A 23,754-nucleotide genomic window follows, 5' to 3' on the forward strand; every position below is an offset into this window, starting at 1 on the left:
AAAAAAAAAGGCCGGGCAGTGGTGGCGCACACCTTGTAATCCCAGCACTTGGGAGGCAGAGGCAGGCGGATTTCTGAGTTTGAGGCCAGCCTGGTTTACAAAGTGAGTTCCAGGTCAGCCAGGGCTACACAGAGAAACCCCATCTAGGAAGAAAAAAAAAAAAAAAAGAAAAAGAAAAAAAAAGAAATCACTTTGATTCAACCTTGAGGAGTGTTCTCCTAATGGAACCATGCTGGTGGTGGGAGTTGATTTGACCTCCGACTGGGTGGAGTTTGATTTTAGAACCCAGGTGTTTGTTTACCAGTTTTCATGATCCCAATCCCGTGAATCTGATCCTGCATAAGGCAACGGTGTGGGGTCATTTTTGGTTGTTCAGATTTCTTAAGTGGGATCCATGCATCTGCCCCGTGTTCCCTCAGTTCTTTTTAGCAGAAAACTTGGGTTCATTCAAGTGAGGTGGTTTTTAGCCTCTAGGCAGAATTATGTGTGTGTGAAATACAGTATCGACTTTGGTCACAAAGACAGAAATTACCCTGAATGAAGATTTTGAGGCATGAATGCCCTCTCCTAGCTGTGAGTCTGCTCACCGACTTTTTGAAAGAGTGCTGGCCTAAAGGCTCCTCCTCACTTGGACTTTGGGTGTTCATTTCCTCGGCGCAGGAAGGAGGGTAATAGTAATCTTAAATTCAGCAGGCTGGTGTGTGGTAACCTATCTGGGCTGGCAGGTCTGTGCGTTGAAGCTAATCTGGGTCTGAATATTGAATTTTTGGCCAGCTGGGCTACATAGGCACACCGGCCCCCTCCCCTCTGTCGCCCAGCACCAAACAACAACAGAATCCCAAACCCAAACCAAACCCAAACCAATTAATTCATAAGTACCTTTAAACATTGTAAATGGAGCCTCACCTGATCATTTCTGTGTTCTGGGAAACACTTTGGTAGGGAGACTTCTTGTTTACAAGGAAACTGCGGTAGTGAAAGGATACTTTGTAAGAGCATTTCTTGATTTGATCAGCATCTTGCTGACTTGGAAACAGTTATGTAGTGACGTCAAATAATGTAAATGTTTTCATGGGAAACTAGCACTGCCCTCTATAACTTAAGCTTCTGTGAGCTGCTATGTCAGGTTTTCACAGACCCCTTTCATAAGTTTTTTTGGTTGCTCACAGTTTTCTGAGGCAGGGCTAAAAATTTTTTTTAAAACAAATGACTTGGAGTATATTTGAAATTAAACATTCCTGAAGATTATAGGCTCAGGTAATGGGAGACCAAGTAGTAGGAAATGTCTGAGCCTTTGGAAGTCTTTGGAGTTTTCTTCAAGGCATAAAATTGAATTAATTATTGCATAGAAAAGAATCTGTAAGTTGAACACCTGAGAATTCTGTTTAACATATGATACGTGTTGAGAGAACATCTTGCAATGAATTTGCTAGAAATGGTGTTTTTCTTTGCTAAGCTGTGGCTGATGTTAAAGTGGGGTGGACTCAAGCTCTCTGCTCTCCCCAGGCTGCTGCTTTTTCTTTCTTTTGGGGGGATGGGGGTATGGATCCTGAGAGGCAGAAACACAGAATTGGATGTAGTGTTTTAAGCTACCGGAGGCTGATGTGAACATCCAGACCTCAGTTTTAATTGTCCACTGCAGCCACTAGTTCCTTCTTTTTGAGAACATGAGAGATTAGTTAAGGAAGTTAGTATATTTATTTAACATTTCCCTCCTGAAAATGTAAAGACTGATGAGAGAACCAATGGTTTGGCCTGTCATTTTGGTGTCATAGCTAGGGTTTCTCATGCTGTGAGAAACATTTCAGGACACCTGCCCAGAAGTGGTACCATCCACAATAACGTGAACCCTCCCACATCAAGAAATTGTACCATAGATATTGCACCATAGATAGGCTAGTCTTTTTTTTTTTGTTCGTTTTTTTTTTTGTTTTTTTTTTTTGTTTTTAAAGATGTATTTATTTTATGTATATGAGTACACTGTAGCTGTACAGATGGTTGTGAGCATTTGTGTGGTTGTTGGGAATTGTATTTTAGGACCTTCTGCTCGCTCCAGTCATCTCTGCTCGCTCAGACCCGGCTCGCTTTGGCCCCAAGATTTATTTATTGTATATAAGTACACTGTAGCCGTCTTCAGACGATCCAGAAGATGGTGTCAGATCTCATTATGGGTGGTTGTGAGCCACCATGTGGTTGCTGGGGTTTGAACTCAGGACCTTTGGAAGAGCAGTCTTACCCACTGAGCCATCTTGCCAGCCCCAGGCCAGTCTTTTGTAGGCATTTTCTCAGTCGGATTCCTTCTTCCCAGGTATGTTGAAGTTTGTGGGGAAAAAAGGTAGGCATTTCTCAAGTTTACTTTTAGAGAAAGAGCTATTCTGCTCTGTAGACTTTGAGAGGGTCTCCAAGTATCAACCAATTCTTTAAAAAACAAAACAAAACAAAACAACAAAAAAACCACCCCCCCTTTTTTTATAAAGATTTGTTCATTTTATATGTGTTTTGACTACATATATGTATATATGTGCACTACCACCAGGTGTGTGCTTGGTGTCCATGGATGTCAGAAGAGGTTATTGGATGCCCTAGAATTAAAGTTATAGATGGTTTTGAACCACCATGTGGATACTGAGAATGAAACCAGGGCCTTTCCAAGAACAACAAATGCTCCTCACTGCTGAGCCATCTCCCCACCTCCCACCAAGCATTTTCATCCCCATGACGCTGTGACCTTAGTTTTTGTTTATGTATTGGTCTACCACTGCACTGCACTTCCCCCTTGATGGTCATTAAGAGACCCTCTGGCTTGGCTCTCTGTGTTGAGTTTTCTGTACAGGGAGAATGAGTGTTATAGAACTGGGTTATATTTTCCTTTAAATGGTAAAAGAAGCAGGGACATTAGGAATCCAAGGAGTTTGAGATGTATGGATGACATATTTAAAATACTTGGGCCCCGGCATTGTAGTGCCCTCCTTTAATATAAGCTCTAGTAGCAGTGGCAGGTGGACTTTTGTGAATTCCAGGCCAGCCTGGTCCAGGTCAGCCAGGGCTTTGTACAGGGCAATGTAGAGAAACCTTGTTTCAAAACAAATAACAAAACAAACAAAAAATGCTTTGACTTTAAAACTAAAATCCACTTGTATTGTTTCTGTGCCTTTGGCTGTTCTTCTCATTCATGGAGAACATTCTTGTCTACTGCTTTTGGACAGGATAATAATTATCAGGGTTGGCTTTAGACTTGAATTGACTCTTACTTCCTAAAATCTCTGGCTTGTTTACCCAGGACCAGTTATGGACTAGAATTTTTAAACAGAGAAGATGGTTATTAAATAGGCTAACAGATCCAAAAGACTTGCCCTTTCTTAGGACCCGAAGTGTCCTGAAGGTGATAGACATTTGAGAGACATTAATTCTCTTCTTTAGAAAATATATCAGACTCCATTTCAGAGGATATCTTTGATCATCCTCATTCTCTTGTTAACATTCTAAACTATCCTTCTTTCTTTTAAAGAATTTTTATTGTAATTTTTTAAATTACTGTCTTGTGTCCAAGTGAATGTGGATCTGAGCATGCCCTGCTATGCATGTGGAGATCAGAAAACAGTAGAGGAAATTCCTCCTCCTGGGGATTAGACTCAGACGCCAGGCTGCTGGCAGACATTTTCACCCACGTCTTGCTAGCCCCACCACCCTGCTTTCAATCTAGGAAGTCCTTTTCCATTTTATTACTGTGCCTGGAACTCAGCATCTCTAGGACCTATCAAGACTTGTTTATTGTTTGTGGCATGGAGTTACTCTATGAGACTAGAAGGTTATGTCAGAATTCTGGCTGTGGTATTGGCCAAACCAAGAAAAACTCGAAAATTTGAAGTTGTCATTTGTTTACAAGTTACTTGGTTTTATGACCAAGAACAGCACCTATGAAGGATCGTAGTTGAACTTTGCCATCTGTCTAGTTTTCTCTTCTTATCCCCCCCCCCCCCGCCCATAGGGAGAACTGGATGGCTGTGGCTTTGTTTCAGTGAAACTTCATTTGTGAACACTAACATCAGAATTTCACGTCTGTATATGCCACAAGATAGTCATTTTTAACTATTTAAAAATATAAGAACCATTTATAATTTGTTCTGTGTGTAGATAGCCATTAGAATTGCCTGTGGACTATCACTTGCACATTCCCAGATTTAGTCAGGTAGTGGTGCATGCTTATAATCTCTGCACCTGGGAGATGGAAGCAAGATCAAGGCCAACTTCAATTCCATAGTAAGCTGAAAGCCAGTGTGAGCCACAGGAGATCCCATTCCAGCTTCTCTCCTCCAGTAAGATCAAGCAAGAGTAGTATAGACTAGTAAGACCCCTGAGCCATGGTCTACTGACTATGTACATTCCTGCTGCTGTTTGCTACCCCCTGTGCTTGGTTCTTTTGGTATGGCAGCTTGACCTAATGCTGTGTTCCCAGTAGGATAAGCCTTGAGTCAATAAGTTGCTACCAGTCCTCAGTGGCACTCCTATTTTAGCACATATTACAATGTGTCACTAGTTAATTCTATTTGTTGCTAAAGATGTTCTCACCTTGCCAGTTTTCTGCAAAGCTTGATGATTGAAATCTGTTATGTGTGATGGATGGCCTTGAAGAGAATCCCTGCCTTCGATGCTGTCAGGAAATTCCTGTGGCCTCCTGTGCCCTGAAGGGAAGAAAGTAATCTATGTGTCCCTCAGTCTGCTAACTAGACCCTGCTGTTGCTTATGGAAACCTGGATTCATTCATGTATGTATGTGTGTGTGTATTCATATATGTGCTTATGTATGTATGTATGTATATACACACACATCAAACATTCCTGTTGTCTTCTACTCCCTGGAGATTAGCTCCAGATTGGTATGCCCTGAACATGTAGATACATATATCTAAGTAATTTGTCTGACAGTCCATGGTGCCCTGAGGACAGCTTTTTATTTAAATTTTATTTATTTGTTTCTTTACTCACTCACGCAGTAAGTGTGTACATGTGCAGGTCGGAGTAGACTCTGTGGGAGACAGTCGTTCCTTCCGCCCACCATGTGGGTGCTGGGAATTGAACTGAGGCCATTAAACTTGGTGGCAAGTCTACCAAGCCCACTGGACATGAGAATAACTTCTTTAGGTTTCTCCTTTTCACTCCCTCTGACTCTTCTCTGCTGGCCCTGTATAACATGCAAATTTGGTGACGTGCTAAACGGCTCTGGTTGTTGCGGTTTTTTGCTTTTTCTGTTTTTGAACATTATTTACTGGTCTGCTTGTTTTGAAGCAAGCTGTTTTAGAGCTTAGGTTTTAAAGGTACATGATACTGAAAGTGAATCACTTTGCCAGTATGAAGAATTTTAGAAATGCCTCCTGTTCAGCACTATCAGAGATGTGAGTTGGCATTTTACATATTTAGTGATGGACCACAATCTAAAATTTTGTTTGCTTTTTAATATAGATACTGTCTAGATAAAAGATAGTATCTAAATGAAAGATATCTTACTCTTAGCATTAGGGACTTTCATATTTTTAAAATTAAATTTAAAGGCATAATGGCTGATGCCCTTAGTCCCAGTACTTGGGAGGCAGAGGGGAGGCCTCTGTATGTTTCAGGAAAGCCTGGATTCCAGGGATATATAATGAGACCCCCTCGACCCCCTCCCCCAAAAAAAGAAAAAAGAAAAAAGTCTAAACTTCTAGGAAATCAAATAAATAAATTGCTGAATTATACACAGACATAATGCCCCAGACTACTCCTTTCCATATACATTTTTAGCATTGGAACATAAAACGTACTCTCAGTATATCTCTGTGAAAGATAAAATGTGTGAGTTAGGGCCCATTCATAGAGTGAAGGACTGTGTAGTCTTTAAGAGAAGACAATGTGATCTACATTTATTGGTATGGAGTGATGTTTAGATGAAAAGACTGTCATGTGAGATGTCTATGGAGTTCTGAGAGGTGGACAAAACACTGTAAACACATAGCTAAGGAAGCTGAGTCTTTGCCAATAGGAACTTGCCAACGTGAAGTCATGAGATTTTGGATGACCTTTTTCATGTTTTTATTTCTTTTCAGTTGGCATATGCTTCCTTTATAATCATGGGAAAAATGATAAATCTATTGAAGAAGAGGCACAATAATTGAGAACATTTCCTATTTGTTGCTAAATAAGCTCTCATCCCCTGTGATAACTAATTCTATTGGTGGTCTTTGTTGTCACGAACAAATTAAATATACTTTGTCATGTAGCTTTAAAAGGGTTTTCTGTATTACAGATATTTTCCAGACTCTCTGAATAGGAAAAAAAGAATGCAAACAGAGCCAGAAGAAACTCTCTGAGAACACACGTAGATCTCTCCACGGCCATGGAGAGAATCCTTACTGTTCCTTATCTTACCTGTTGATTCTGCTGTAGTCAGTTTTTCTTGAAGAGATAGCGTGAGTGAGCAGTGAAGCATGCGCTCTCCCTCTGGCTCTGCTGCTTGATGGAAGCTGGGTTCACTTTCCCCTTCTGTAAATGAGGCAGTAGCACTTGGTGGCTGTTGAGGAGGTGTAAGTATGAAACTAGACTCAGCAGAAGCCACATCCTTAGCAGTAGCTGAGAGGAAGAAGCCACAGAAGGAAAAGGGTGGAGGAACACTTGACAGTAGTGTTGGTTAGGTAATAATGGAACTCTGCTGGCATCTTCTCTTGCATATTCAGACTTGCCTTTGGGCAGAAGCTTTTTTGGCCACATTCATTAACCACGAGGAGTGTGTTCTCTAGTTTCACCTTCTTTGTGAAAGCTGTGTGTGTGTGTGTGTGTGTGTGTGTGTGTGTGTGTGTGTGTATACATACGTGTATACCACACACATACAGGCTAACAATCAAGAAACTGGCACTTCAAATACATTGTTGAATGAATAGAATGGTGACTTCACTTAAATATTTGCTTATACTATGCTTGCTGAACTTTTTGTTTGTTTGTTTGTTTGTTTGTTTGTTTTTGAGACAGGATTTCTCTGAATAGCCTTGGCTGTCCTGGAACTCACTTTGTAGACCAGGCTGGCCTCGAACTCAGAAATCCGTCTGCCTCTGCCTCCTGAGTGCTGGGATTAAAGGCGTGCACCACCACACCCCGCTGCTTGATGAACTTTTGAGATTTTCATCTTTAAAGTTTTGTTTGTTTGTTTTGTTTTGATTTGACTTTTTTTTCATTCCAGTGCTGCCAGGGAAGAGAGTACTTGCTGATTGTTAGTTTTTAAGTAAATTAAGTGAATTATAGCAATCTTGGTGCCTTTTATTTCTTCTTAACCAGTTATCGTCAGTTAACCTGAACTATGGTTGCACCTCTCTTAACCATGGTCAAATTTGAGAGTGAGATCTATTTTTATCCTCTGAGATACAGTTTACTGTTTATATGGAATTAGAAACCTTGACATAGTCATGAAGGGTTAAATGTAGCCACATTTGGCTGTGTTGTAGTCATGCTTTGATTGCAACAAACTTAATAAACTATTATAGGAAACCTTAGGAAATGTTTGGAATATAAGACACTGCAATATCCATGAAACATATCCATCACTCATGTATTGCCCACTAACGAACTACTCCAAACCACTGTGGCTTCAAACAACCATCATTTATTTTCTTTTTAAGACATCTAAAAATGGTTATGTGTGTGCATGGGTTTGTGTGAGTATAAGACGTGCATAGGCTACTGGACAGATGCCCTTGAGCTAGAGTTACAAATGATAGTGAGCTGAACAGTGTGACCCGTGTGACTACCAAATTCAGGCACTCTGGAAGAGAAGGGATCTCTTAGCTGCCGAGTCACTGTGTCCACTGCACATGTGGCTGCCCCCACCGTTTGCTAGCTTGAAGCTGGTGGTCCGGGCTCGGGCCCCCCTTAGCTGCTGGTGATCTCACCTTCCAGCTGTCAGGTCAGATTTCCACACACAGAGGCACCGTGTCCCAAGAAGGCAAGAGTTAGGATTCTTGAGAACTAGATTTAAGAGTCACGGGGTATCATTTGACCAGACCTGGTCAGAGCAAGTCACAAGAACAACCTGGCTTCAGGGGTTACAAATAAATGATGCAGTTTTATTGAGCAGGACCACAAACAGCCACAGCAGACATTGTAGTCATCTGGGGGATAGTGGGCTGCCTGTTTGCTTTTATGTTGTGACTACTACAGTCCTGCTTCTGAGAGTAGGGGTGCATTCTTCTTTCTCAGTGCTAACTCCTGGGCTAGGGATAATAACAGTATAAAGCCTGATTATCACATTATACAGGTGCGGAAACCAGGCCTTGGGGAGTTAAATGGTATTTGCTCACATTTTATCTAGGTAGTTGCCAGATCCTATATATTATGGTCAATTGAGCCCTAAACCAGTACTTCTTAACCTCATCATTAAGTAACTCATACAAGACAGAGAAGTGCAAAGTGCAAGTCTGTCATTAAAAAAGCTTCAAAAAACAAACCTTAAAATTTTGCATAAATTTTGAATTCAGTGATACATTACTATCATACAAAAACAATAAAAACAACAACAACAACAACAAAAACCCATCACAACTAGGTTTTTGGCAGCCAAGTTAAAACTTACACCTCAAATCTTTTAAGAAAATGAATTCTCCTAGATTCAAAATAATAGATATCTAGGAAGAGGCCTGAGGATTTGGTACAGCTTCCAGACAGGTGCTTCTGCTGAAGAGGTTAGCTTCAGAGCTGCAAAGCCCTAGAGTAGCTCTGGGCGCAGAGGAGCAGGATGTAGAGACACTTTCCCAGGACCCTAAGGCACTATCCTTCCCGGTAGTTTTTACCTCTTTGCCCTCTGAGAGTGTGTCTCAGACCCAGGCTGGGTTCCACAGGAGTGCTGGTAATATACTCACTACAGTGATGCTAGCCAGCAGGAAAGGTGCCCGCCCTAGGAAGACATTAGGGCAGGTGAACCAAGAGGCAGCCAGTTATCATAACACTCTGACCAGCCATTGGGACTTCATTGCTTTGTTCATTGTCTACCATGTTTGTTATTGGCAGCACCCGAATGCTCCCTAATTGATCTTTCCCCAAGTTTTTTTTTTTTTTTTTTGAGGAGTTGTTATATTTTTAATATAATACTTGTTTTGGTTTTCTTTTTGTTTGTTTGTTTGGTTTGATTTGGTTTTTTGAGGCAGGGTTTCTCTGTATAGCCCTGGCTGTCCTGGAACTCACTCTGTAGACCAGGCTAGCCTTGAACTCAGAAATCCGCCTGCCTCTGCCTCCCAAGTGCTGGGATTAAAGGTGTCCACCACCACTGCCTGGCTGATATTTGTATTTTTGATAATCACATACATGCATACAATGTATATTGATTATTCTTATTCCCTTACTCTCCCCATAATGACCCCCATCAGCCCGTTCTTCATATCCCTCCCAACTTCCTGACCTTTTTTATACTTTAATACCCTACCAATCCTTGGTTGAGGGACATCTAGGTTGTTTCCAGATTCTGACTATTATGAATAAATCAGCTATGAACGTAGTTGAGCAAATATCCTTGTGGTAGGGTGGAACATCCTTTCGGTATATGTCTAAAAGTGGTATAGCTGGTTCGGGTCTTGAGGTAGATTGATTCTCAATTTTCTGAGAAATCTTCATATTGATTTCCAAAGTGGATATACAAATTTGTACTCCCACCAGAAATGGAGGAGTGCTCCCCTTGTTCCACGTCCTTGCCAGCAGGAGCTGTCACTTGTGTTACTGATCTTAGCTCTTCTGGTAGAGGTGAGGTGGGATCTCAAGGTCGTTCTAATTTGCATTTACCTGATGACTAGGGGTTTTGAATATTTCTTTAAGTGCTTCTCGGGCATTGAGACTCTTTTGTTGAGAATTCTCTTTTTAGGACTGGAACCCTTTTTAAAATCTTTGGATATTAGTTCTATGTTGGGTTGGTGAAGATCTTTTCCCATTCTGTGGGCTGCTGTTTTGTCCTGTGATGCTGTCCTTTGCCTTACAGAAGCTTTTGTGTTTCATGAGGTCCCATTTATTGATTGTTCTCTTAGTGTTAACACTACTGGTCAAGAAATTGTCTCATGCTCCAACATGTTCAAGGCTATTTCCCACTTTCTTTTGTATTAGGTTAATGTATCTGGTTTTATATTGAGGTCTTTGATCCATTTGGACTTGAGTTTTGTGTGGGGTGATAGATATGGCTGTATTTGCGTTCTTCTACTTACTGACATCCAGTTAGACAAGCACTATTTGATGCTAGGGGAACCCAAAAGAAGACAGGAAGTAAAGATTCTAGGAGCCAGAGGGTGTTGAGGGGACCCCAAGAACACAGCCCACAGAATCAACTCAGCAGCACTCATAGTGGCTCACAGACACTGAATCGATAATCACAGACCCTATACTGGCCTGAATATACATTGTGGTTGTGTAGTTGGTGTTCTTCTGGGACCCTAACTGGGAGTGGGGACCTCTGACTCCGTTGCCATGCTTGAGACCGTCTTCTTCCGAATAGGTCATCTGGTCTTATTGTAAGTTGTTAGGCTGTTTGGTTACTATTCCCTGGGATGTTTACTCCTTTGGTTGGTTGGTTTGTTTGTGTGAAGAGAAATGCAGGAGTGGACCTAGGGGAGAGAGGAGCTGGGAAAGCCCCGGGAGGAGGGGAGGTAGGGGATACTGTGGTCAGCTGTAATGTATGTAAAGAATAAAAATAAATAGATCTTTAAAAGCAAAAGATGAAAACGACAAGTAGCACACCAAGCCCATGTAGTTCTGGGTGTGAGGCCACCCATTGGAATGTGGTCAGACTTCCAGGAGACACACCCTGAAAGAAAATGGATTTTTCCCTTCCTCAGAAGGCATGAACTAGAGGTGGGGGTGGGGAGCCCCTTCCCCATCCATATTTCTCCTATTGGTCTTAATCCCCCACCAGTTTGAGAAGTGTTACTACTATGAGTCAGTTTATCTATGCAAACCGTTTCAGTGGTAAAACTAGCTTTCCTAAGTCTTGCATTTCCCCTGTTTCCCTTACTTTTAAGTGTTGCCAAGGTTTTGCGGCTTTTTTTACTGTGGTGAGGGTGAACCCCAGGCTTTGTACTTGCAAGGTGAAAGGTGTTACCCATTAGCATTATTCTAGGCTTTCTCCTCCTGCTCATCCTTATTTTCCTCTTTCAGATATAAGCAGATGTTTCCTAACTTAACATTGGTAACAGCCTCATTGTCACATTCTTACCCAACAAATAGAGATCTTGTCAAGACCCAATTAAATAAACACAATTCTCTAACTGTCCTGCAGTCATTTTTTGTTGTATAGTCTACCTCCTTTCATCGCAACATTGCTAATATTTTAGACATTTTCCTCTATAGGCCATAAGCTGAAGGAGCCACCTGCAGTTATATATAGTTCTTACAAATGTAAGTGAAACCATATTCAAATACATCACACATTCAGTTTGATTTTATTCACACTATTTTTTTTAAAGATTATTTATTTATTATATGTAAGTACACTGTAGCTATTTTCAGACACTCCAGAAGAGGGCATCGGATCTTGTTACAGATGGTTATGAGCCACCATGTGGTTGCTGGAATTTGAACTCTGGACCTTTGGAAGAGCAGTCAGATGCTCTTACCCACTGAGCCATCTCACCAGCCCTTCACACTATTTTTTATGCATATGTTTTCTGTGTTTCCCAGTCTTAAGCCGGGGAACAGCACCTACTTTCTGATGATATGGTAGAAAGGGCAGCAGTTTCCTGTGCACTTGGACTGTTGGGAGTGTCATCACCTTTATTCTCTCTCCCCAGCAGTAAAGGTGCTCCTCCAGAGGCCTGACAGCTGGCGGGGCTGGATTTCTGGAGCTGGTGAGATGGCTCAGCAGATAAGAGCACTGATTGTTCTTCCAAAGGTCCTGAGTTCAGTTCCCAGCAACCACATGTTGGCTCACAACCATCTGTAATGAGATCTGATTCCCTCTTCTGGTGTGTCTGAAGACAGCTACAATGTACTTACATATAATAATAAATAAATCTTTTTCTTAAAAAAAAAAAAAAAAGACTTTGAGATGAACTGCAGGTGGGTAGACTAACATTTGGTCTCTCCATCCAAGGCCCAGTTTGATTGGGAGGACACTGGTTGTCTTACTCCATTCAGGCTGTTATAACAAAGTATGCTGAACGACCAAGAGGCCAACCTAGTAAATGCTGGATTAGGGGAGGTGTCCTGGTTTATCCTGTGTTTCAGGCTTACACTGTGAAAGGTGCCAACAGGCTTCCTTGCATTGACTCTTTAAGAGCTCTTGTATCACCCATGAGGGTTTAACCCTCCTGAGCTTTCCAAATGTCACACCTCCAAATAGAGCTTTCAGTGACAGTTCCCAGGAGTTCAGCAAATGAATTTGGGGAGACAAATATTCTCTGTATGAAATGATGGTGTCGCCCAGTCACTGTGGTAACTGGTGGCAGCTCGTTTTTTCCTCGGTGGCCCAGTGTCTTTTTCCACCCTCCCTCCCATCTCATAGCCATCTGAGAAAGTTATTTTCCTGTCCCTGGCCATGATTATTAGCTGGTTTTGAAGTACCTCTTGGAGCCCCTGAGTCTGGAGTTTTTTACATGCTCACTGTATAATTACTACCTTGTGGTGTAGTCACATGTCCTCTCAGGCCTTGAGCTCCTCTTTAAATGACCCTCACTGTTTTCTAGCGTTCAGGTCTGTACCACAAGAGGGTTTTTTTGTTTGTTTGTTTTTGTTTGTTTCTTTTTTTATTAGTTATTTTATTTACATTTCAAATGTTATCCTCTTTCCTAGTTTCCCCTCCCAAAGCACCCTATCCCATACCTCCTTCCCCTGCTCACCAACCCACCCACTCCCGCTTCCCTATCCTGGGATTCCCCTGCACTGGGGCATGGAGCCTTCACAGGACCAAGGGCCTCTCCTTCCACTGATGCCCAACAAGGCCATCCTCTGCTACATATGCAGCTGGAGCCATGAGTCATTCCATGTGTAATCTTTGGTTGGTGGTTTAGTCCCTGGGAGCTCTGGGGGTACTGATTGGTTCATATTGTTGTTCCTCCTATGGGGCTGCGAGCTCCTTCAGCTCCTTGGGTCCTTTCTCTAGCTCCTCCTAGGGACCTTGTGCTCGGAATACCCAAGATACAATTTACAGACCAAAGTTCAAGAAGAAGGAAGACCAAAGTATGGACACTTCGGTCCTTCTTTGAATGAAGGGGGAACAAAATACCCATGGGAGGAGATACAAAGTATGGAGCAGAGACTGTCCCAACTGGGGATCCATCCCATACACAGTCACCAAACCCAGACACTATTGTGGATGCCAACAAGTGCTTGCTGACAGGAGCCTGATATAGCTGTCTCCTTAGAGGCTCTGCCAGTGCCTGACAAATACAGAAGTGGATGCTCACAGCCAACCGCAAGAGGTTTTGAGAGGGGTGCTTGACACTTGTTTAACTAGGGTTTTCAGATAATTTTCTGTGAACAGTAGGGCTAAGTATTTGGCTTTTCCCCATCGCTTCTAAAGTTCATTGTAATCTGAACTATAAACTCGTCCGTGAAAGTAGTATGTAGGGTTCTTGTTTGGTTAGGTCTTTGAATCAGAGGCGGTTCATGATGAAAAACGTCTTATTTTAGCACTTAAGGCTAATTTTTGAAACCATCTTTTCCTAATTTGTTTCAGTCACAGGTCTTTACAGACTGAAGCACTACTTAAGCAGTAGGGAAAAAAAAGCTGGCCTCTTTTCCCTTCATTTTTAGTTTGTCTCATGGTTTTTAACGATGTTTTGAATTGTGAAATCCTTGAATTTAATTCTGAGAAGAGTACTAGCTGAGTTCTATAATGGAAAGTCCACTTTCTTTCTCCCATGTTAATTAGTGTTTTTCTGTTTGGGCAGATTGCATGTGCCAGTTTACTGCTCTGCCTGAAGAGCTCTGCCATTCCACTAACAGGTGACACTCAAGGCTTTGTTCTCTGTGCCCTCAGCTCCTACTCTGGGGATTATAATAGTCCTAGTAGTTATAACTGTAAATCATTTGCAGATCAAAGTTAGAAGAGACCACTTGCCATTACATTAGCACAGTTTAAAGGAATCACTTGCTTGAATTTACTAACTTCCTGAAACCAGTAAAGTACTTATGGAAGCCTCGATTCCCTGTTAACATATTTCAACACTATAAGATATTGAATGGCACATGTTCAGCTATTACAGATGATGAGAAGAGTGTTTGGAAGAGATGGTCTAGTACTGTACATAACTGGCACTGAATTGGAAACGAGTGGTCGTAGTGCACAGCAATCATGAGATGGAAGTGGGCAGGGCTCTTCACTGTGCCTCTTCCTTTAGCTAACAACTAACAACAAGTAGTTTTCTGTTCTATTAGGGAAGCACCAAGTGTCAATCAGCTGAAAGCTGGAAAGGTTAACAGCTGTAGTGGGGAGACCCACTAGTCTGTTTTATTGATAATCTCTTGGCCACTTAATTGCATATGCTCTGGCGTTACGCTTTCTCTTTCTTTGTTTTAGTAGAACTTCACAGCATTGAAAATAGTGAACTTTGGCTTTAGTGAGTCTCAGTTAAGGTTGTATTATAAACCAGTTAACACATGTTACATGCAATGTAGCATTATTGCTTTTTACATTTTGAGTGGTTTCTGAACTAAACATCAAAGTCCATAAAATGATTATAGCTTTGAAAAAATGGTAAAATAGCGGCTTGAGAGAGGGCTCAAGTTCAGTTTTCAGTACCCAGAGGATCCAGGCACTCACATGCCAGCTCACAACTATCTATAACTGTCCCAGAGGATCTGATGCCCTTTTCTAGCCACCTCGGGCACCAGACTTACACATGGTACACAGACATACATGTAGATAAAGCAGTAATACATACACCTAAGACAAACAAATTAAAAAAATAAACCTTAAAAATGATAAAATATACAACAGGTAAGTGAGCATGCAGTTTTCATATTTGTAAGATTTGTTTAAGTTTAGGTCTCGTGGAGAAAACCTCAGTGCTCACAGAAATATAATATTTTTTTCCTGGTTACAAAGGTCGTGTTTATAGAAACTCAGGAGTTTCATAGGCACACAGAAAGCAGCAGAAATAACTTATGCTTGCATTGCTCAGATAAGTCATCGTTATTAATATTTGATATGTATCTCCTTACCTGCTTGTAAACATTCAAAAGGATTGGTTAGAGTTAAGGGTATGGGCTTATAAGATGGGTAATATAGGGTGATCATGTTTAGTTAATCCTGCTCTGCCCAGTCTGCCTCCCAGGTTTTGCCTCTAGGTCCATGAGAGGGACTTCCCTTCTAGGATGGAAAGGGAAGGCAGTTTTGGCTCACATGTAGTGTACTGGAACATTTTCCCTGCACATTAAAGGCTATCTGCCTGCATCATTGTGCTAGCAACTCAGTCAGCTCTGAACGGCTTACTGGTTACAGGGGGAGATAAGAATCCATCAGTTCTTATCAAGCCCGTGGAAGAATTAATTCTTGAATTCTTAGTATTCACAAATACAGTACCTGCCAGGTTACTTGTGCCACATTACAGCAAGGTAAAGTGTGGAGAGACTGCCAGGTAACTTCAGTTAATATGTAGCTCAAATCCAGTTGGCTTGCTAAGAGGAAAAGCTCCGAGAAGGAACTCCTAGCAGGCTTCTGTGTAAGTATGTACCTAGCTCACTTTTGCAGAAGCAGAGTTGGAACCTGCCCAGAACTGCTGAAGAGGTAGACTGAGTTAGGCTCAGCAGCGTTTTCTCAGCCTGCTCATCCTTTGCTTTGGTGCTGGAGATTTTGTGGCACATTGAAAGGGAGCAAGAAGGACGGGTAGTGAGCTGCTGGATGGCAATGCAAGGAGGTTTGGCCTCCTGCCTGCCTTACCTGGTAGAAAGAGGCTTCTCAGGTGGAAGAAACAGCACAAAGGGAAGTGACACTTAAAATAAGCTCCCGAGCAGGGTCCTTCATAAGGGAGCTGTAGTACTGGGGGAGTCAGCCTGCTCTGGGAAATGGCCGCCACAGAGCAGAGGGAGAGGAGAGGCACACTCTCCTGCTGGCCCTTCTTGCTGCTTTGATCTCCTTCTCCTTCCTGTTGGCCAGGCCCTCCTGTAGCTTGACAGCAAGTAACCCAGGGATAGGCTTTGGAAGTCAGCTTCTTGCAGTACAGAGGAGGTCCACAATGGTGGAGACTGGGTTGGGCTTAGTCATTTTTTTCATCAGTTTACCTCAATGTCTTCCTTTTTTTTGTTGTTGTTGTTTTTGTTTTTGTTTTTTTCGAGACAGGGTTTCTCTGTGTAGCCCTGGCTGTCCTGGAACTCACTCTGTAGACCAGGCTGGCCTCGAACTCAGAAATCCACCTGCCTCTGCCTCCCAAGTGCTGGGATTAAAGGTGTGCGCCACCACCGCCCGACTCAATGTCTTCCTTAAGGAAGCTTGTTAAACATGCATACAAACATAGAGTATGTGACCTATTGTTTAGGCTCAATTCCATTCTTGAATATAAATGTAAAATGTAAATAGTCCAAACTGCTTTTTAAAGACAATTATTGCATTTTACATTGTGTGTGTGTGTGTGTGTGTGTGTGTGTGTGTGTGTGTGTGTGTGCAGTGTCACAGTGCACATACAGGAGTCAGGGAACAACTTCGGGCGTTGGTTCTCCTTTCACCTTGTTGGTCTTAGGGACTGAATTCCCGGGCCAGGCTCAGCAGCAGATGCCTTTGCCTGCTCAGCATCCCAGGCACTTATTTCCCAACGTTCTTACCAGCATAATTAGTCAACAAACAAGTTTGAATACTTCTCAGGAGAATCTGTTTGGGTACATTTTGTTCTTGCTAGAGTTAAACTAAAAATTTTCAAATATTCATATTGGATAAAAATGGTGCATGTCTTTAATCTCAGCACAAAGGCCTAGAGGGATCTCTGAGTTCAAAGGCCAACCTGGTATGTAGTGAGTTTTAGGCCAGCCAGGGCTGCAACATAGTGAGGTGCTGTCTACAAAATAGACAAATAAAATAATGTTCACTGTGTATGAAATTTATCTTAAAATATAAAATGTAGAATCTTAGTGACATATTTATGAAGTTGTTTTGCAGTTAAGGTTAAGGTGTTGTAATGGCTATTCCTTGTCAACTGACTATATCTGGAATGAACTATAATCCAGAAATGGAGAGCACACCTGTGGTCCAGATCTTGGGGCTGGAAGACACAGGCTTCTGACTGGATCTTGATTTGGGATGACACGTTTTTACATATCTTGAGGCATAGTGGCCGTGATAAGCTTAGGCCCAGGCAAGGTAATACACGTCTTTAATCCTAGGAGACTGAGGCAAGCAGATCTCTGAGTTCAAGGCCAGCCTGGGGCAGAGCAAGTTCCAAATCCAGGCATGGTGGTACACACCTTTAATCTAGGCCACACCTTCTGCTGGAGGCCTACATAAGGACACACTGTAGGAACCTGCTTCTTCAGGATTCCAGTTTATACAGAAGACCAGCTGAAACAACTAGCCTTGTGGGACTGAGCAACTACTAGATTCTTGGACTTCCCATTGACAGCTGCCCATGGTCGGGTTAGTTGGACTGCAGACTGTAAATCATTGCAATAAGTTCCTTTAATACAGAGAGACATTCCTAAGTTCTGTGACTCTAGAGAACCCTGACTAATTCAGATGTAAAAGTGGGACTTAAAAATCCTTGCATATTATCCCTTTATTTATTTGAAGTAGAATATATTTGTAAGAAGATTTTACTCTACTTGTTTAGAAATATAGTAACATTTTTAGGTTATTAAATGAAAGTGGTTTTGTCTAAATCTTGATAAACACTGGGCTCTAAGAGATGGAAAGGTAAAGTATTTTCTGTTCCCCAGAGATTGAAAGTCAGTAGTGAGGCCCTGGTCCAGCTGTAAGAGAGAAAAGTATTTGAGTGAAGCAGCAGCTGGGGTTACAAAGAAGGAAGACTGTTTTAGTTTTGTCTTCAGAAGGATGCTCTAAGACAGCTCACAAGTATTTACCAGAAATCTTGAGTTGTACTCCAGAATGGAAATTATAAGCCAGCTCGAGTGGTACCGCCCGCAGGCAGCTGGGGTTCATGAGCACTTTGACTCCTCTTCTGCTGTGGGCAGCCATTCTTGTGCTGTCTTCCCATTGTACAGGGTGGATGGCATCCAGAGCCTTTGCCCGATGTTGATGTTTCTGGCTTCTGTTTGCATCTCTGTTTCGTTAAGTGTGGCTCGGGCCCTTCAGTTCTTTGGACTTGCCATTTAAGTCTTTTCTCTGGAGGCTTCCTTTGCCTTGTGTGCTTCTTGCCTCAAACCTCCCTAACAAGGCTTCTGTTTTGTGGTTCCATTTTAAATGCCATTTCCTCATACAAGCCTCCCTTGGCCTTCCAAACGAAAGCTAGTGATTGATCATGGTACTTGCTCTCAAACTCGGGTGTCTTTGGACACCCTGCATGTGTCCTTTGAAGCCCATTTTCATAGTGTTTAAAGGCTTTGTGTCTGTCTTCCTACTAGAGTGTAAACAGCAGAAGAGCGGGGTGCCTGTGTCTGCCATCTGCCCCAGTGTGACCATTTGCTGGGTGGGGAACTGCCAAAGGAGAATTGCCTCTCAGGCGTTTAGCTTTATGGAGTCTCAGTCTTTATCCTGCCGAATGGGGGTGCTAATGGTAGTGGCTGTCACTAAGGGGCTGCTTAGTCTGTGCCAGACACCGCTTCACTTGCGTTATCTATCTAACCAATTCAACTTGAAAGGACATGGCTTGAAGTCACATAACTCATTCCAAAGACAGATGGTTCTTAGTCATGCCTTTTTTTTTTTTTTTTTTTTTTTACTACAGGAGAAATCTAAAGGAGAAAGTTTAAAATCTTACCTTATTATTTTATGTGTATAGGTGTTTCAGCTGCATGAAGGTCTGTGCACCCCGTTTGCCTGCCTGATACTTGCAGAGGCCAGAAGAGGATGTTGGGTCCCCTTGAACTGCACTTACAGATGGCCATGAGCCATCACACTGGTGTTAATTGAACCCGTGCTAAGAATGTTAGTGCTGGCTAGCGAGCAGGCTGCAGAGCCTAAACCTGGTTCAGGGAATCGAGTGTGTTACTGGCTTCATCTGCGTGGAAAAGGCTAGGCTTAGCCCTGATCCTCGGGGAAGTTGGCTGTGTCTGACAGCATACCGAGGTGCAGACGTTCATTGTAAGCAGTATTCCGCAGGACTACACCTACACGTCAGGGGCTAGAAGTCAGAGTCCTGCAGGCTAGGCCGGGGGCTTATTCCTTCCCTAAACACTGCTATGACATCCTGATAGCTTTTCTCCTGCTGAAAACATTTTGAAAGTAAGAAGTTTCAAGTTGGAGTACCTTTCAGACTCTCAAATACAGCTCTGTGGCTCCCGTGTCCATCACAGACAGATTGGCTTCAGTCTGCTTTGGCATACAGTGAAAGGACTCAGCCCTGGAGGTCAGTCATCAACTGTTGGTGGCAAGTCTGTTCTTCTTCTTTTCTGTGGAAGTAGTCTGCTGGCCTGGTGCTCAACACGGTTGGACTTGTTACTGATTCATCTCTCTTGCTTTTCACCTGGAAATATTTACCTTTGAGCTTATGCAACATGTATAATGCCTCCCGTAGGATCAGCTTTCAGACAGTGTTCAGTGCTGCTGTCCATCCCCCCTCACAGCTCCTAAGTTAATATGCATTGTTTATCAGAGACGGCTTGAAATTGAAGCCATAGGAAGTGACATTGTTTTTAAAGGTCATGGCTGTACAAATATAGTAAAATTGGCAATGAATAAAGGTTCGAGATGCCTTAGTGGGGCAAGACTAGTGTTATCTGGTTATGCAATGGACAACCTGAGGATACTCTTATACTACAGAGCCTATCATATGTGAGGACTTCTTTCATATATTCTACCTGGAAAGTATGGTTTGCCGTATCTGTTCTGCAGGTAAGGAAGTCATGAACTTTCCTAAGATGCCATTAGGCAGCTAGAGACCTGACTCAAACCAGTATGCTTCTCTGAACCACTTTGTGCCAACAGCTTTGTTAGTGGACTGCTTCACCTTCTACTCACTCGGCAGCTCTGCTGGGAGCTGTTTTCTATTAGATTAATTGGAGACATGAGGTATAATTTGTCAGTACATAGTAGAAGCTCAATACATGTTTATCATTAATTGTAGTCTGGTTAGGTAAGAAAAGGCAGAAGAAAGTGGTAACTCTGACTCCAGTCCATTTTTTTTTTTGTTTCAGGAATTGAATGTCTGGGAATAGGCCATTTACCACAGACAGATGGCTGTAGTCTGAGGTGAGGAGTTTCCTAGTGTGTATTTTATGGGAGAAATGCCAATCTATGCAATTTACTCATCTCCGGAAATCTTTATCTCACATCACATGGCCCCAGTGTCTAAAAATCTCTATAGAGTCTGACCTTAGATTTGATTAATTTTCAATAAAGAAAAACTAGTGACATTAAAGTATATAAACCTCAATAGGAAACTACATGTGTATTTCAAAATTATATCTAGATAGTATTTGTATTTTTATTTAGCTCAAGTCATTGGATGTGTCAACACAGAAGAAATATCATTTAATAGTATAAGAAGGGGGGCTGGTGAGATGGCTCAGCGGGTAAGAGCACCGACTGCTCTTGCAAAGGTCCAGAGTTCAAATCCCAGCAACCATATGGTGGCTCACAACCATCCGTAACAAGATCTGATGCCCTCTTCTGGAGTGTCTGAAGTCAGCTACAGTGTACTTGCATATAATAAATAAATAAATCTTTAAAAAAAAAATCAAACATATTTTTTAAAAAAATAGTATAAGAAGGAGGAGTTCTTCTATTCCAACAACAAACAAGTAGCATTTAAAGAGAGACTTTTCTTAACAACAGGGGCAGAGAAAGACAGGGAGAGTTTAACTGTAGCCTTTCCAGTCATTGGAAACCTGAAAGGGATCCAGTCAGATGATAGTCTGGTTACCAGCATCTACTTCATGATTTATTATAAAATGCTGCAGAGTAAAGATACTCGGAAAGCAGTTGTGATTATTTACTATGGAAGTGGTTTGTGTAAGACTTAATCCCCCTCAGGTGGTGTGTGACTCATACAGATTCATTTAAGTACCAGATATTGAAAGTCTGCAAAAACTTAGTGCTCAGATATTCATTTCTCTTGTATAATGATATGTGTGTATGCGCATGTACATACACGCATGTGACGTGTATATGGTAGTGGGAGGGGAATTTATGGGAGTTGGCCCTTTCTACATGTGAGTCCCTGTGATTTAACTCAGACCTTTATGTTTGGGGGAAAAAAAAAGTACCATTCCCTGCTGAGCCAGCACACCTGAAAGCAGACATTGGTTTCTACTGCCACTTTCCACTGAAGTATGCTAGACATGACTAGATTCTATGAATGGGGCAGATATGAGATAAATCTTTCTCTGAGTGCCAGAACTCAAGAGTGCTGACCAGGCACGTGTACATCCATTGCCTTCGCACTCCATCACAGTCACTCATAGGATGTGTGAAAATGGCAGAAAGCCAACTGAAAGAGCTCCCAGAGGGGGAAGCTGGAGCTGGCCAGTTCTTTTGTGTATTTTGTGGTGCTAGAGAGTTGAAGTCTAGGCTGCGCTCATGTCATGCATTCTACCACTGAGCCACATTCCCAGCTTAAGCTGGAACTAGGTGAACAACTAAAAAGACATACTATTTGAATATAACCTAAAAATGTAAAACAAATATGAATAAATATACCTTGTATTTATAAAATAGAGCAATACAAGTACAAATATATGTAATAGAAATTTAATAAAATAAGGCAAACATTGGTGAGTGGATATTGATTGGTGAGGGTATAGACAAAGAGGGTGGAGAGATGGCTCAGTGGTTAAGAAAACTGACTGCTCTTCCAGAGGTCCTGAGTTCAATTCCCAGCAGCCATATGTTGGCTCATGGCCACCTGTAATGAGATCTATCACCCTTTTCTGGTTTGTCAGAAGACAGCTACAGTGTACTCACATAAAATAAATAAATAAATCTTTAAAAAAATAGATGAAGAGATGGAAAAGAATTGAAAAATCTCTTTTAAAACAGAATATCTTGTCAGGTGATGGTGGTGATCGTGATGGAGGTGGTGGTGATGGTGGTGATGGTGATGGAGGTGGTGGTGGTGGTGGTGATGGAGGTGGTGGTGCTCGGCTTTACTTCCAACACTCAGGAGGCAGAAGCAGGTGGATCTTTGAGTTTGAGGCCTTCATGATCTACAGAGCAAATTCCAGGACAACCAGGGCTACACAGAGAAACCAAAATAAGTAGGTAGGTAGGTAGGTAGGTAGGTAGGTAGGTAGGAAGGAAGATAGATAGATAGATAGATAGATAGATAGATAGATAGATAGATAGATAGATAGATAAAATGGACTATGTTTTGCTAATCATTTGACAATTCTATATATGTAAAACAGCATATTTTAATATGCACCCTCAACTTTCCTCTTCAGCAGCCCTCTATCACTGTGGTTTTTGTTCTGGGAGTTCAGAAAGTCTAATTAGTGCTGTCCGTTGGAATGCTGACTGCTCTCATTAGCTTGTTGCAGGGCACCATGGTTGTGGTGAGTTCATGAGTACAGTGGCCCCTGCATGTCTAGGTGTCTCACAACATTTGCTTTATGTTCTCTGGCTCCTAACATTCCTTCCTCTCCGCTGCTGTTCGCCGAGCCTGGGGTGGAAGTTTTAGGGCTAAGTTTTCAACATTCCTAGCACTGTCTCTGGTTCTGTACTTTATCATTAGTTGCTAACCACTGTAGAAAGTAGCATCTTTGGCTATTGCTGAGAGCAATACTAATCTTTGAAACTTTTAAATATAAACTTTTAGAAGGTAGTTTGACCACATGTTCATTTAACAGGACAACAGTAGTGGGTTTCCTCTAAGGCCAGTGACCTCCCTAACCATGGACTTTTGATCAGGTTTACAATAACAAGCATGAGTTCCCTCCTATGGCAGAGCCCTCTAATCCAAAAGTGGTCAGTTACCCCTTTAATCCCTGTTACCTCAACGGCACACTTTGCCTGTGATGTTGGTGTTGTATGTAGCCTGCAGGATTTATGTCTGTGAAATAGCAGTGCTGATTTTTTACCTGGCAGCCTGGATCTCATGTTTCAACACTGTGAGAGCTTTTCAGTGGGGTTGGGGAGAGTGTCTACAAGTCAGTTTCATTGTGATTTCCTTTTGTCCTGACAGTAAAGTGTACATTGTCTCCAGTAATGGTGTCTTACTGTCTGGTTCTGGTGGAAACCAAGAGCAATGGTATCAGCTTGTGTCGTTTTTTGGGCTTCCTTGATGAAGAACCGGAGGGAGGCATCCCACTCCTGGAACTAAGATTTTCATGTAATAACCCATGGTTTCTGGAGGAATCACTGTCCACTTATTTGGGGTTCCTGTGTCCTAACTCCTTTTTAAGATTATATTTTTCAAATAGCATACGAAGGGTTTTTCATACTTAACTGTGATTAACCCTCCCCACTCCTTCCTCTTTCCTGTTCTCACCCTCATCCCTGCCTAACCCTTTAACTCCCCACATTTCCACTGTGTACATATATCAGATCACCCTTTTATACCTCTGCTTCTTATGGGTCCTTTCTGGCTTCTGAAACGCTACAGATACTCCACATTGAACACAAATCTATAGAGCTAAACCATGAGAAATGTATAAATCCACATATGAGAAAGAATGTGCTGAACATATTTTTCATGTAAAAGAATACCAAGAGTTTCAA

At 42.0% G+C, this 23,754-nt stretch overlaps 1 protein-coding gene across 2 annotated transcripts in view; it reads left to right on the forward strand.

The window, feature by feature from the left end:
• The first annotated feature begins 20,228 nt into the window (after nt 1–20,228).
• Atxn7 (ataxin 7) overlaps nt 20,229–23,754 on the forward strand; it is a 117,639-nt gene continuing 114,113 nt past the window's right edge. For both annotated transcript variants that reach the window (XM_029541452.1, XM_029541453.1), the window contains exon 1: nt 20,229–20,286. The gene's annotated coding sequence lies outside the window, so the exon portion shown is untranslated. The remainder of the gene's footprint in view (nt 20,287–23,754) is intronic.

The sequence above is a fragment of the Mus pahari genome, chromosome 8 (assembly GCF_900095145.1).
Source record: "Mus pahari chromosome 8, PAHARI_EIJ_v1.1, whole genome shotgun sequence".
In the NCBI taxonomy this organism is placed as follows: domain Eukaryota; kingdom Metazoa; phylum Chordata; class Mammalia; order Rodentia; family Muridae; genus Mus; species Mus pahari.